Below are 16701 nucleotides of genomic sequence, written 5' to 3'. Positions count from 1 at the left end.
GATGAAAAGGGCGTAATTAAATTAAAAAATTACATGAAAAGATGTAAAAAAGACATTTGCTCAAAACACACGTGATACAGCTACATGGTTTTAGCAATTTGTTAGTTTATCTTAACGATTTAAGAAATGTACATTTGCCTTAAAAAAAAAAAATGTAAAAAGACCCAGAAAAATACTGAGGACATGACCTCGGTGTCCTCAGTCGTAGCCACCAGCTCCGAAAAGAACAGCCGAGTATAAATCTTCAGCTTTTATAAATTACTGAACGATCTACAGAATCCAGAACTTGTTAAAAGTGGAACCTCAGAAGAACTGGCCCAGAGTCAGAGCTTAAAGGATGATTCGGTACATTAACTTTAAAGTAGCCACAGTCTGACTTTACTCTAAATGTACACTGAGTACAGTTGATCCCAACAGTGTGGTATTTTTCATCTTGCTCGAAAATAAACTCCGCAGGATTGGACAGTTGAGACATGACGGCGTGTAATATCATATCGGTGAAAATCTGACACCACCCCAGCCCGCGTAATCCCCAATAAAGCATCAGAGAAACAGTAAAGATAAGTGATTATTGATCGGCCCTGTTGTTATGGTCTCTGGCCTGAGAGGCAGCACTTCATTTCTGCTATCTGACATCAAGGTTCATGGCAGCACGCCTGATCTTGGCAGCCCTGCCAACACTGAGTCCCAGGATTTCCCCAGCTCGCCGGATGTAACTCGGATATCATTGGCCGGGACATCGAGTACTGGGAATAAATGGAATACCACAAAGTTCAGCATCTGGACGGCGCTCTTAAGGCCTTTAAATAGACCAGCGCGCTCTTCCAATTCTGCTTGGCTCTGGTCGGATACGAGCTGGATTCTTGAGTGTTTTTACTCAGCACTCTTTGGCAGAAAGTGGGATGATGTTTGAGAAGCAGGATTATTGAATAACAACATATTGTTCATGTGAAAGAACATACACAGTGCACGCCCTCTGTCTGTGTGTGAGTCAGAGGTGGGAAGTAATAAAGTACGAATACTTAGTTTCTGTACTTAGTTTTCATGTCTGTATTTATTTTTCTGACAGCCTTTACTTTTACTCCCTACATTTTTACACAAATATCTGAACTTTCCACTCTGTTCATTTTCTAAAGAGATAATTTCAGAGGAGTTCTTGATTATTTTTATTTTGCGTCATTGTACTGCCTTTTCAGACGAAACTGATGGGACAAAATCACATAGAAAAGTGTAAAGTGTAAATCACGCACGAAGAAAACAAGACAAAAAATATAAAAAGATGGAAAATGCCTTAACAAAACAAGAAATTATCTATTAAGACAAAAAACAGTGTAACAAGGCAAAACGAAACAAGACAAGAAAGATTTAACAGAATGAAAAAGACGTAGAAAACAGGCAGTAGTGGCTCAGTCTGTAAGGACTTGGGCACCAGAGGCTGGTGGTTCAAGATCAGCATAGACCAAAAAGTATGGTGTCGGTTCATCTCCTGTGCTCTGTGGAGGAGCCACTGAGCAAGGCGCCAAACCCGCAACTGCTCGGGTTCCTGTTTCTGTGCAGCATCCATCATCTATCCCACAGTTGCATGTATGTGTGTCAAAATAATTAACAATGGAGGGAAAATAAAACCTAATTTCACCGAAGTGGGGATAACAAAGGATGTTCTGCGTCTTCTAAAAGATGTAACCAAATGAAAAATGATCCAGCAAAGAGAAAAAGTGATGTAACGACCATAAAAAGAGGACACAAGGGACGCCACTTTTATACTTTCAGTCCTTTTTCAGAGCCTGAACTTTCTCACTTTTACTTGAGTAAAGAAGTTGAATCTCTACTTCTCCTATTACCAGTCTTTTTTTTTTTTTTTTTACTGAAGTATCTGTACTTCTACTTGAGTACAGAAGCTGTGTACTTCAGTGTGAATACATGTGGAGGTACACAGTTCAGCACGTGAGAGCTTTTCCCTGCCATATTAATGAGTTAGCAGATGTGATGGAGTCACCACTTAGAGGCAGGCAGGTCGTGGTGAGCAGGGTGGCAAACATTCAGCCCATCATCCGCTCCATATGACAACGGTCACCAAGCGTCTGCCCGCTGAAGCGTGAGACCGGCAGGAATCTGGGTTAAAGGACGATACCGACAGTACTGAGTTTTTTGTTTTTCCCCTCCCGTCTCACCGCGGTGATTGTCGATCCACAGCAGATAATGACAGCACACACTGACTGAACTAATGTTGCTCTTTCTCCACCTTCATTCTTAGAAATATCCTGAAAAAATCATCAGAACAAGAATTATGAAAACATGGCGATGCTGCTATAATGTATTTTATTTAACCTTGTGAAGTCTCAACAAGGACAAATTAATGATAAATGTGGGAAGAGCCACTTTTTAACTCCCAATTATTCTGAACAGCATCTAAAACACTCTTCAAAACAATTTATAGATCATTGTACTAATAAAATCGATCTTGTGACTATTGACCGACTCAGAACATCTCTCTGAAACTTAAATACACTTTACGTACACAGACCAAAGTTAAATTTAAAATTTTCAAGTGGCAATAGAAAACTTTTTTTTTTCTTTTTGGCTTTATTATGCAGTAAAAGTTGATCACACTGCAGAATGATGGCATGGGTCCCTATCAGATATGATAGATAAGATAGAACTGTAATCTGTCATTTATTCAAGGTAACGGTGTGTAAACTACAAGCTGCTAGTTGCTATAACTTCCTGGAAAACACAGGAAACATCAGGCACATGAAAGAAGTTTGTGTACGTGACTAAACATGAATAAAACTTTAATGTTACGTTGATTTCTGCTGGAGTCACGTTAGATTTTCATCAGATATGGTGGTTGTTTAATAGTGAAGACAACAACTCCCATGATCCCACGGTACTTCACAATGTCATCAAACTAAATTTTTAGTTATTGTTTTAATGTGAGAGATAACAAATACAATTGATACAAAGCAACAAATGGGCCAACAAAGAGAAAAATTACATAATGAGACAAAAAAGATGTGACAAGATGAGAAAGATATGAAATAAGAATGACCCAACAAAACCAAAAATGACATGAGACGAAAAATGACATAACATGATGACAAGCGGACGATAAAACCTGAAACACAAATGACTTAACAAAACAAAAAATTATGTACTAAGGAAAAAGAATTATCAAGATTAAGAGACAAAACAAAAATGACCTGACAAAGAGAAAAATTACAAAAGAAAAGACAGAAAAATGTACAAAATGAAAAAGCAACATAATAGCAACAAATGACCAAACAAAGAAAAATGGTGTAACAAGGCAAAGAAGACATGAAACAAAAATGACCTAACATGATGAAAAATCACCTAATTAAAAGAAAAATTATGTAACAAGATGAAAAAGACGTAACAAGACAGAAAGCATAAAACCAAAAATGACCTGACAGAAAGACATAACAGGAAAAAAGATTTTGCAAGAGAGACACAAAACAAAAACTGATGCAACAAAGAGAACAATGAGAAAAGATGAGATGAGACAGAAAAATGTGACAAAGACACAACATTATGAAAAAAGACATAAGATGAAAGACATTAAATAAAAAAGTGACCTAACAAAAAAAATGACATAACATGACGAAAAATCACCTAACAAAAAGAAAAATTATGTAACAAGATGAAAAATGGCGTAGCAAGACAGAAAACATAAAACCAAAAATGACCTGACAAAACAAAAAATGTCATAACAAAGAGAAAAATTAGAAAAGACGCAATAAGATGAAAAAGACATAAATCAAAAAATGACCTAACAACGAAAATAGTGATGTAACAAGATGAAAAAAAAGACCCAATGAGATGAAAGATGAAAAATTATGCAACAGGATTTAATTTGAGAGAGACACCTTGTGGTAGGAATTACATACTGCGCTTTTAAAAGCAAAATGTCTTGAACAGGTAAATACAATCAGGGAATTTGGAACATTCAGATCTTTATCACTGCTGATATGTTTATTTACCAGTGACACCGTGGTTCAGGCAAAACACCTTCTTCTTCTTCTTCTTCTTCTTCTTCTTCTTCTTCTTCTTCTTCTTCTGTCCACTGTAATCCTCCCACACAGATAACGTCCTGTCTGATAGGAAGTCGTTAAGAAATCAGTGATGAAATATTGGACTTTGTGCCACTAAACCGCAGCGTAAGGACACTGTGAGGTGTACAGTGTTGTTGTGTTATCTGTTTTGTTTCGACTCTTCATTTCACAAACTGTGCTGTACTCAGATTATGAACAGTTGCATCACGCCCCGCCGCCGTTTTAAACACCGAGCACAAAACTCTCTGCAGGGCACCGTGTGTGCGTCCCACAGAAATCTAATTTATCAGTCATTATGTGTAACATGGTCTGAGTCAATACTTGGAGGACGCTTTGTTTCTGGATTTCATCACCTCGGCCAAATTCTTAGTTTGAATTGAGCCACTCACCCCCGCTCACCCCTAACATACCTTATTAAACCCATTAGAATAAAGACATTATTATGTAACACGCTCTCCATGCGTTGGAGAACACAAGGCGTGGTCATCCATCTAATTATGAAGTTCAAATATCTCCTTTCTCATATCAATACTCCTGATAATTATTCCTCCACGTCGCTTTTATTATTTTGAGAGGTTACCTCATGTCAAGCCTCCCTCTTTCTCTCTCTTTAGAGGCGATTATGTAATTTGTCTGTTAACACAGGAAGGGGGACACTGTGAAGTACTGACCTGAAACACAAGTGCACAGTAATTAATTTTCTTTTCTGATTCTCTGTTGTTCCCATCACCCTAATCAGCGTTTCATTCAGTGCACTCGACACAGCACAACAGGCCTTCAGAAACTTAAAAAAAAACTGCCTCAAAAGTCAGCGTTTGCAGCTTGCGATTTTGACACATAAGACACAGTTATTAATGCACGTCCATCTGGCTCTGCTATTGACAGGCATACTCCCTGGCTGACCAGATGCATGTCCAGGTGGCCCGATAAACAAAGCATATCAGAGACGCTAACAGCACAGTGTTTGGTTAGTTGTGGGATGAGAGGAAAAGCGCAGAGATGACTGGCTCTCTCTGGCCAAAGATTAGCCAATGATGGAGCTGCCTTGCCCTCGCGCTGTTGGAAAAGGTTGGACCCCCCGATGGTGCCCCAGAATCCTTGTACAGTATTGCGTGTGGCTGTGATACTTCATTGTGTAAGCTTTTCCTCCCAGCAGAAACATGTTTGCTTTTGCTGGTATGAACACTTTGTACAGAGTCCAGAGCCGAACACAAGCACGTTCAGAGATTTCCGAATTGTTTCACTAATGACCAGATTTGTCCTGTGTTGTTGTTGGATCTTAGTCACCCATAAAAATTTAAAAAAAAAATCTTACTCCTACTGTTTTTCTGCTTGAACATGATTTCTTTTACAAAGTAGTGTGCATGACAAAGTAGAGATATTTGGAGAGAGAGAGATTTTATCTGAATCTGTGTGCATAAGACTGTCATTACACTGATAACCATGTCATAACACCTGTTATAAACATGGAAGAGTGGCGAAGTGTCATTCTCTTACAATTTTGTCATATTTAATGCAAAGTTGACATTATTTGAGATGTCTTTTTTTATGACAACTTGACATTAGGCAAGACAACATAACCTGCCAATGTCTTTGTTATGACAACTTGACATTAACCATGACAAAAATGTCTGTTATGGCAACCTGATGTTTTAACATGACATTAATATTTCTTCCTGTTGTCATGAAGTGTCATTTGGACAGTTACGTCATCTTTAATGCAAAGTTGACACTGTTTGACATTGTTTGTCTTTCTTATGACAACTTCACATTAATTCGGTGGACAATGTCTGTTATGACAACCTGACCTTAACCAAGGTAGCATGACCTGTCAGTGTCTTTGTTATGACAACTTGACATTATCAAACTTGAAGAGACTTTTCAGCTTTAAGTTTTTATATGACATTAAACTGTCATATGTGGTTGGTTTTGACAGTGAACGTCATAAAGACATTATTGACTTGATTATTCATAAAGACGTCTTCATATTCATGACAGGAGTCATGACATGGTTATGACAGTGTAATGACAGTCTTATGCACACCCCTTCAAATACAGTGTTGCAATTTTTTTTGATTTAATAAAGGTTCATTGGAACTTAGTGGTAGTCAGACTCAGAGATGTGTATTCCCTTCAATTGTAGATTGTGATAGATCACGAACATTTCCAACTGAACAACATTTAAAAACTTTTTAATGATCACCATGTTACCAAATCCACAAACCTGAGAGACAGACAGACCTGTTCACACTAACAGAGAGTAGAGAACAAGGACATGTAACAAATTCTCCATGACTAATGCCTCTGAGTAATCCAACATGCTGTCAATCATTACTCACACAAAGAGCGCTGTCTCCGCTCTCATTGGTCCAAATGTGGCCGAGCTGCGCGCTTCTTCAAAGCACAGTCCCGTGACTCCCATCCTGAGGCGAATGAACAGAGCCGAGCTGTGTGTGTGTGTGTGTGTGTGTGTGTGTGTGTGTGTGTGTGTGTGTGTGTGTGTGTGTCTGTGAGAGAGGAAGAAAGGCAGCAATCATATGGACAGGGGTTGTTCTTGTCGCCTGGGTCACGGCCATCGACCCGGTCACCCCACTTTCATGTGTGCCTGGTTAGGGACAGTAAACAAACACGGATGTGAGCACAAGCTGTGTTACACGCGGCTGTGTTTTGACGCTACGGTGCCAGGAAGGTGATGCAACGGTAGGAGGCAGTGATCCAGTCAAAGGTGGAAACATCCACACGGATTCTGTGCTCCGTCACCGTGGCGTGAGCGTCTGTCACTCGACTGATATCAACAACAGAAGGTACAATATGAGACCTTTTATACAGCAGACGTTTTGACATGAAACAGTACACACACACGTTTCCAATGATGCTAATTGATCCTTCATAAGTCTCGCCCCTTTTTACTCTGTGCTCCAATGACAGTTGAGAAAGCTTGATACCTCTGTCAACTTTTTCCTTTTCCTGTGCTTTGATATGCTATGTGCTCATCTTGCCTGTGTTGAAAAGAAAACCATATTTGAAGATGGTTAAAAGGTGTTGTTGCAGGACCTGTAAAAGCAACATATTCACATATTTAACAGCTAGTCTTTAATTAGTTAGTCCGACTTATCAGACGCACACCGCTGGTATAAGTCCTGCCATCGGTCGCTTGTCTCAAGCGGTGTTGCGGCGTCCACTATCTACATTTTTCCCAGGAAACAAGAACAGCCTCTGAGCTGCAACCTACACGCTGAAAACAGCAAATTAGCACCTGAGAGGCTAATAGTATGAACGTAAACAAGCCAACAGCTGTTACCTTTTCTGTTATCGTGATTATTTAGTCATTTTAATGCCAGAGTTCGCCTCCTGACACACAAATGTTCCTCCACCACCGAGCAAGTTCCCCTCAACACTATTTTGCAGCAGCAAAACAAGCACTAGAGAACTAGCCATCTAATCTGCATCAATTGTTAGCAAGTTAATTAGGAAGAGTTTTGTTTCATGAGGTGCTGGTTACTTACTGTGTTGCTAGCTTTAGATAACTTAAATTGTGATCCCTTTTGTTGCTTCTTTTTTTATAGGAGAGGGAGAAAGTTGACTGAGATACCAAGTTTTCTCAACTGAGCAGTTGGAGCACAGAGCAAAAGGAGGCAGGACTTAGGAAGGGTCAATTACGGTTACATTCCATTCAGGTCAAACAGAGTCAGGGTGCTTTTATTGTGCATACTGGCTCCCTGGAAAGAATCTAAATGGAACAGGACCTAAATTAGGATCCTGTGTTTATCAGAAAAAAAAAAGCAATAAAGTATTGAGATATTTTTTGATATTGCAATATTGGATCTGTTGTTACATATCGAGTGTCTTCTCCATCTCAAGGCATCTGTTATTCCTCAGAATTAACCCTTCAAACTTCTTCACAGTACTTTCTTTAGATCACCCTGAACAAGTAGCATTCACACACCAGATTATGGCATTTCTAAGAAGTCTAAATTGTCCTGAAAATAGAAATATATGCTGTTTCCAATTCATGTGGCGATCATACCATAATCCTACAAATATAAGTTAGATTCACCAGGTTGAGCCACATTTCCCTTGAATCCCTTTGTTTTCTGTCATGAAGTAAATGCAGCAGATTGCTGTGATGTTTTTTAGTTTTACTTCAGTCTTTCACTGATTCCAAAAAAACTATTTTTACCTTCAGCGTTTGCAGATATTTCACTAAATCTGACCTCTTGGCACACTGTGTAAGACTTGAATTAGCTGCTTTTTTTGGTGAGTATTTTAATGAGTCATTAATTAATTACTTTTTGCACTTTTAATGTCACTTGTAGACAAGTTCATGTTTTGGATATCTTTTCCAACAAGGAACTGAATGTGAGAACGAGAGTATTGCTTAATTATTCCTTCTTTTCACAGAAAATATGCAAGCAAAGAGGAGAGAACACATTGATACAGCTAGCAAGTGTGTGTGTGTGTGTGTGTGTGTGTGTGTGTGTGCGTGCGTGCGTGCGTGCGTGTGGTGGGTGGTTGCACAGGAACAGCACTAGAGGCCTGAGAGGGGAAGAAGGAGAGAGCCCCAGTTACTGAGTAACCCGGAGCAGCGGTCCCATACTCACCTTTCCCCTAATAGCCCTTCACCTTCCGAACCACGTGAAGTGGGCCTGTATGCCGACTCCCCATCGTGTGCACTCAAACACACACACACACGCACACACAAGAGCATTAAGTCGAAGTTTCCCTTGACAGGAGAGCCAGTGAAGTAGCAGCAACTTAAAGGTGGAATGTGTGTCATTTTCAGAGTCCAAGAACATAAAAATGATCAGAATGTGTCTGTTAAGATTTGATTTGGTTGGTTGCTGACACACGAAAGCGTTGAGCCACATGTGGTTGACTGTCGTGTTTACTGTGTGATCAATTGGTCCTCATCAGCAGCTGTTCATCAGATTAAAGGGATAGTTTGACCCCTGAACAACATCAGTTTAAATGTACACTATATTTAGAATATTTTCGCTGCTTTACTTTGCAATCTGACAGCCTTTTCAGATGAGAAACCGCCATTATATGAGCCAAATAATGCTCTCTCCAAACTAACCAAACTCTATAGCCAAAATCAGTAATTTTACTTCGCAGAACACAGGAGTCGCTGCCTTTATTGGTTAGTTTGTTTATGTTATTGTTTATATTAGTGGCTTCAGTATTTTAAAGAGGATAGCTCAGATTCACCACAGTCACACAATAACACAAACAAACTAACCAATCAAGGCAGCAGTAGACCAGCAAATCACTTTTTCTGTGAAGTAAAATTACTGATTTCCCCCATGGAGTTTGGTTGGTTTGCAGAAAGTGATATTCGGCTTATAGAACGGCGGTTTCCTATTGGAAAAGGCTGTCTTACGGTAAAGTAAAGCCATGAAAATATTTCAAATTATACTGATTTTTTTCAAGGTGAACCTTTTGTAAGTGGCTAAAATATGCTGACTCTGTCCACAGCAGTTCGTTGCTCAGCTTCGATAAGTACCTGATACAACCCCGCATCAAATAATTTGAACTATCCCTTTAAGTGTTTCGACCTGACCTTTGAGGCAGCTGGTGTTAGCGTTTAGTTTCTCCATGTTACGCCCTCACCTGTACTTTTCCAAAGGCAGAACAGCGTGGGCTGACCACACAATTGCAAAGCAAAACTTTGTTTCCAGATGCACCAACGCTTTAAACAGTCTTGTCATGTGCTCAGAATAGAAATTGCAAATCCATCTGTTAATCAGATTCACTGTGGTGTAACTGTGGTTTGTTGCTTCGTTTTGTTCATCTCTGTCTGTCTTTTGGAGGACACACATAAGACAATGACGATAACCAAATTACCACTGTAGAGACAGAGCGTCGAATCTGAAAACTGAGTTTAAATGCCAACAAAGGTTGCTAAAAACATTAAATTTCAGGACGTCAACAGATTATTTTAGCACTGTGTGTTTACCAGAGAGGAAGAATTAAACTGACAAACTGAATATTTCCAGTAAATCTCAGTGTCCCTTCTCATTACCCTATATACTTTAATTTGAACAACTATTTGATCGCACCAACAGGTAAGATCATCATTTAACCTAACAAAGATCAAACCCAGGCATTTTGTAGCCGATTTATCTTAAATTTCTACAGTTTGTCTCGTCAAAGTAGCAACTGTGATCTCAGCATGACATTACTGAATGTCAGGATGTCCCAGTTTCCCCGTTCATCCTGCCGACGCCTCATATTTTTTATCCACTTTTGTTTCCTTATAAACTTTTCTTTTTCCAGTTCGGCTCAGAGTTTGCAGAGTTTTGAGATATCAGCCGTGGAGATGTTTGCCGCCTCTCCAGTATAATGGGACTAAATGGCACTCAAGTGGTGCTCAAAGCAACAAAAAATATACATCTGAAAGATAATCCACAGACCTTGTTGTGGCCAGTTTCATGTAGGAACTTAATGGAAAGGAATTTAATGGCACAAATCCATAATCTTCTCCTCTCTGGGTTTTCTTTGTCGCATGGGAATCTGTAGAAACACAGCTCTGGCTTGTCTCCTCGTCGGTTAGTGCATCTGATCGCACAACTATCCGAAACAACAGGGACCATTCAGTTTGACAGCATTGTTTTGCCCTCCAAAATGGATGTGACGTCATATGAAAACTATCATTTGCCATGTGATGAATTGAGGGCTAATATTTTGTTAACAGCGTCCAAAATGTGATGTTTTACGGTGTACCATGCATGCTGCACATAGGTTGCAATGATAGTAGCAGCAAAAGTTGCAGAAGAGAGAGAGAAAGGCTTTTGGTGAATAAAGTTACAGTTTAATATAAAAGATAGATTAATTGGGAGCTTTCAAAATAAACATCTGGTAATGGTTTAATGGTAAGCAAAATGCTATTGACTGTCTTTGCTAGATTTTTAATTTTTGTTATTTCCATGATGGCCTTGACTGCATTTTGTCGATTTGTCTGTGCTCGAGTGTACCTCTAGTGATCCTGTGTTGCTGAGATACGAGCGAATACTCTGCTCTGGTGGCTTTGAGTGTTTCTGTACTGAAAAATCCAGTTTAAATGCAGACGAATTTTGTCATGGTGCTGCTGGCTGCACAGTCAGTGTAGGGGGGGTAATTTTGCCCATACTCGCACACACCCTTCCCACAGACTAGTTCCAACATCCCTGTTTTAACATGCGACTTTATTAATCACTAATATGCAGCTTTACAATAAGACTCAGCTGACCTTTGTGGAGCATAAACTCCGGTTGAATATGTCTGTACGCAGAAGTGTGTGTGGGAATGTGTGTACGACTGTGGCAGCAGAAAGCCACTCCCTCCCATTGTAGCGACTGAATGAGTAAGATGTCAATGGAAAGTATGAGTCACCAGACCTACAACTCACAACAATAATATTTAGCATGAGCAGGGAACTCGCAGCAGTCTGCACAAGGTAGATTGGTGATTAGTGGCTTTATACGCAGACTGGGAGTGGCCGTGACAAAACTGCTGGCCTGACATCATTAATCCGTCCCAGCCCACACACTCTCCACGCCAGACTGGTAAGGGAGGTACCAGCTGAAAGAAGACGCGGCTGCTAATTCAGTCCGGGGTGAGGAGCAGAACCAGAGCGATCCAGATCAGCCGCACTGAAACCTTCGCCCCATTCCCTCATCATGACATGGGTGTGACTGCATGGGAGCTTTTCTGGTAATGCTCTGTCTCGGAGAAAAAAAGAAAAAAAAAGAGAGAGGAGTGTGCTTTCTCACACTGCAGAATACATTCCTGCAAGTCATTACACACATTCTTTGCAGGTATTCAATGAGTAATGGCTGAAAAAATGTGTGTTATGTCAAGATAAACTATTTGTTTTAACTTAAAAAAGATAGTGTCCAAGCTGCCTTAAAATTTTAAGTTGACTGAATTTAGAAAGTAGTCTTGTAATGATTCACAATAAACTATAATACTCAAATTAACTCGATATTAATCCAGTTGTACTTGAGAAAACATGTTCAATAAGCTCAAGATATTAATTTGAAGCAAGTAACCAAAGTGAAATAGAGACACACAACAACACTGGATAAAAAAAGGGGGTCTCAGGAGAGACCAAAGCATGCTGGGAGGTTTAATAGCATGATGATCATGTTTCTTTAGCAACTGACTTTGTTGAGTTGACTGAACTCTGTACAGTACATTCATTCAACTGATCAGTTCAAGTCAAAAGTTTCAAGTTAGGAAAACTCATGTTTATAAGTTCTGAAAATAAATATTGGTAGTTTTAAGGTGTAATATGCAACATTTTCCTAAAAAAAGAAAAAAAAGAAAAACAATATATGGACTCATATATAAATAATCACTTTCAGCCATCACTAATGACCCACGAGAGATGTGTGATTGTGTCTGTATCTGCAGAGACCCTGTTTCCTTATTTTTTGTCATTGTTTTGCTGTGCTCGGGAGTTTTCACCAACCCAAAACCTTGCTAGTTTATGTCCTGGTGTGTTTAGGAACACCTCAGACAAATCTTACTGCCTCTACCTTTAATTAACTTGAACAAATAAAATATATGGTATTATTGTATTGTATTTTTAAGAAATTTGGTTTATAGTTTTGAAAAAGTGCCCATCACTGTTAATCAAATATCAGATGAGTTGGTAGAAATGTGTATAATCAGTATGATGTGAATGAGAAGTCTGGATAACAAACTTCATTACTGGACTCTGTTGGAGGCTCTATAACGTGTTATTTGTATTTCATCAATAGTCTCTGCATCAGTTGGACTCCCTGTAGTTTGTAGGAAAAGCTGAAGCAAAACTAAAGCATAATCACACTGTGAAATGATCCATCTGTGAAAAAACTTTTCCACAGAATTCACATTAATACTGTGAAAGACGTTAAGGCCTTTAAACAGCAGTTAGTGTGCAGATCCTTAAAGAAACATTTGGATTCGTAATCACCAATATGTGTGATAAGTAACTGTGATTTAATTACATATTTTTTCCCAGTAATCGTAACATATTACAGTTACATTTACTTTGTAATTTAAGTTGTTACTCTCCAGCACTTCTAGTATCCTATTAGACATTTGTGTGAAATTTTATCATAGTGAGCGCTTGAATTCTTGAATTAGAAGCAAGTCATAAAGAAGTCCTCAGTGGCTAATTCACTTAAAATCAAGCGAGGACAAAAGTGAACCGAAGAAAAGACACACGTCACAAACCTAATACACAAAAGACAGAGAAACGTCCAAACAGAAATGAAATAAAAAGAATGGTGCCACCCACATGATCTGAATCAACAAAAAAAGACTTAATGGCTTTTTCAGTTTAAAACGTCACAGCAGCAGTTTTGTTTTGCTCTGATATGTCAGCAGCAGTAATGAGCAGTTTCTAGGTAATAGAACTCACATGCATGACTGTCAGCTGTAGAAATGATTCAGCTGCTCCTCTGCTGTCACAAGAAAAAGAGAGAGAGAGATAATTATCCACCAAACACTGCAGAGAGAATTCCTGATTATCTCAAAATAATTCCTAAAACTCAAATCTCATGACAACAAACAAGAAGCAGAAAATGTCTTAAAATGTCTTGTGGATCAGTCGAAAAGGAAAAAAAAGGAGTGGAAGCTTTTTTTTTTTTTTTTTTTTCTTGGTGTTTAACGAAGCTGTGCAGTATTCCTGTTACAGAAAGATAACAAAACAAACAGAAATATTCATGGTGGGGCTGCACAACAAAGATTAATTTAAACTAAAATTAGTTCTAATCAGAGTTTAGTTTAATTGGGTTTCAAATGAGTGAGCAGAGCGCTGTTGCATAATTCAGAAGTAAATTCATGATGTGGGCCGAAATTAAATAGAGTTTAATAAATAAGGAGATGTCTGATTACTCAAATGAAACTAAATAAATAAAATATGTAAATTTGAATGCTGTCAAATGCTAAGTTATTAAAGAGGGAGGGAAACCGTTCACTTTTAGCTGCTCTCTAGGCCCATTCCTTCACAAAATGCTATATAGTTTTGCTAGCTAGCTAAAAGGTAATTTTAAAAAGTTATTATGTTTGCTAGCTAGCAATTAAGTGAAAAAAGTTATATTATTTGCTAGCTAGCTAAAAGGTTAACAAAGGTTTCGTTATTTGCTAGCTAGGTAAAAAGCTTTTTAAGTTAAAAGTTATAAATTATATTGTTTGTAAAGTAAAAGTAAACAAAACATTATATTACTTGCTAGCTAGCTAAAAAGTTTTTTTTAGCTATATTATATATAAGTTCACAAACATTACATTGTTTGCAAGCTAGCTCAGAAGTCAACAAAATGTAACATTATTTGCTAGCTAGCTAAAATGGGAAAAAGTTGCATTGTTTGTAGGCTCCTAAACCTTATGTTGTTTGCTAGCTAGCTAAAACGTTAACAGAACTCTACAAGGTTTGCTAGCTAGTTAAAAAATAAAAGTTATGTTGCATGCTAGCTGGCTACAAAGTAAACAAAGGTTGCATTATTTGCTAGCTAGGTAAAAAGTTTGTAGGTTCCTAAACTTAACAAAACCTTACATTGTTTGCTAGCTAGCTATAAAGTAGACAAAATATTGCATTTCTAGCTATCTGGAAAATGAAAAATGTTTGATTATTGCTAGCTATAGTAAAAATGTTTGTTAGCACAGTTAGCTCACTGGTGGAATTATCAACTGGAGTGGAAGAAGAGATGCATCATAAAACTCAGTTTGGTTGAGTCTCCTTCTGTCAAGAAACTTCATTATTTTGCTAAATCAATTTTGAAAAGGCAGCTATTTTAAAAGTTTAAGCCCCTCATCTGTAAGTTTAAAGTTAACACTGGATCACAGTTTAAAGTTTGGTGCAATAGCATTGAATTTAAATTAAGTTCAGAGTAAAAACTCAAGTGAATTTTAAATGTAATCTTTCTTCATTTTAACCTAGTTTAAATGTTTGGTGTAACATAACTTAAAGTTCTGATTTCACTGGGGTTAAAATTAATCCTTGTGGGTGCAGCCCAGCCTACGTATTCATGTTGTACACATAAAATTGAGTAATACTTCATATTTACTAATGTGCCCGTGAATCAGGACTGCATTGTGGTTGAAGCTCAAGTTCGCGGTGTTGACTCAGAAAATGAATCATGGAACCTGCAGAGAGCCCAGATCATCTGAGCAGCTGTCCCAACAAGCCGGGGGCCGGGGCCAGATCAGGCCCTGTTTTCACTGAGGAGCGAAGGGGGAGGAGGGGGGAGACAGACCTGAAAACTTTCCACAGAACGCTTTTTAAACAGTCCGTTTCAAATCCATGCAGAGAAAACAAGCTTTGGTATTTAACAGAGAGGCAGAGAAGCGGTGTTATTATTGAGCGACTGGCACGGTGGGTAAACTCTCCAGTCATTTCCTCCCATTCATACACCCAAAGGTCTTGACTTTCTCTTAAGTGATATCTTGGCTCCGGCATGTGAAACTCTGCAGATTGACCAAGAAGTAGGAAGCTGTGTTTGACCTGAAATAGGAAATCACAGTAGGAAGTAAGATAAAATTCAAGAATGGAGGATCAGGCTTTCACACAGCGCTGTTCCACTCGTCCTGCGGGCTGATTTATGTGATCTGTGCTGTTTTTGCTGCTCAACTTCCCTGAAGGCAACATGGCAAAGTATTATCAACAAGATCTGTTCTCAAAGCTTTTGTCTGAGAACTTCATTCTCATTGTTTAATTCACCTGTTATACAAAGTCTGTTCCTCCACAAGAAAGGGGCACGTTCTGTAATGTTCTACTTATTTAGCTCCAACTTTGCAAAAATGCAGGACGCACTTATAAATGAAGGTGCTAATCAGAACCATAAAGCATTCTTACGCTTGTCCGTGTAGAAGAACCTTTTTTGGTTCCTGATAGAACCTTTTATAAAGGTTTCACTTGGGACCCTTTCAGAGAGTTCTACCTAGAACCGACCATAATAGGTTATACATAGAACCATCTGTGAAAGGTTTCACCTTGAGGCCCCCATGAGAGGTTCTATGGAGAACCCTTCTGTGGTGTATTGGTTCCACCCAGAACCCTTTCTGGGGATTCCATCCACAAACATTTCCTCTTTCTAAGGGTGCTGAGAAGAACCTACCCCAGGAGTTCAACTGAGAATCTTTTTATGTCCAAAGATTTATCTAGAACACATTCAAGATGTTCTACAGAAAACCCTTTTGTTTTCCAAAGATTTTTTAGATTTTTTTAACCCACACAAGGGGTTCTACCAAGAAACCTTTTATATTTCACAGGTTTTACCTAGAACCCATCCAGTAGATTCTACCAAGAACCCTTATATATTCCAAGGTTTTTATTTAGGACCCACACAAGGGGTTCTACCATGAACCTCTTTTTACATCAAGGGTTTTACCTAGTACATACTCAAAGGGTTCTACAAAAACCTTTTCACATTCCAAGAGTTTTATTTAGAACCCATCCAAGGGGTTCCACAAAGAATATTTTTATATTCCAAGAGTTTTATCTAGAACCTACGCAAGGGGCTCTACTGAGAACCTTTCTGTATTTCAAGGGTTTTACCAAAAACCCACCCAAGTGGTCCTACGTGGAACCCTTTTATTTTCCAAGGGTTTTACCTAGAACACACCAATTTTGTGTTAAGGTACAAAGAACCCTTGGCAAAAGAGT

The sequence above is a fragment of the Lutjanus erythropterus genome, chromosome 4, assembly GCF_056507025.1.
Source record: "Lutjanus erythropterus isolate fLutEry1 chromosome 4, fLutEry1.hap2, whole genome shotgun sequence".
NCBI lineage: Eukaryota > Metazoa > Chordata > Actinopteri > Lutjaniformes > Lutjanidae > Lutjanus > Lutjanus erythropterus.
The sequence above is the reverse complement of the archived record's forward strand: the minus strand, read 5'-3'. Positions refer to the sequence as shown.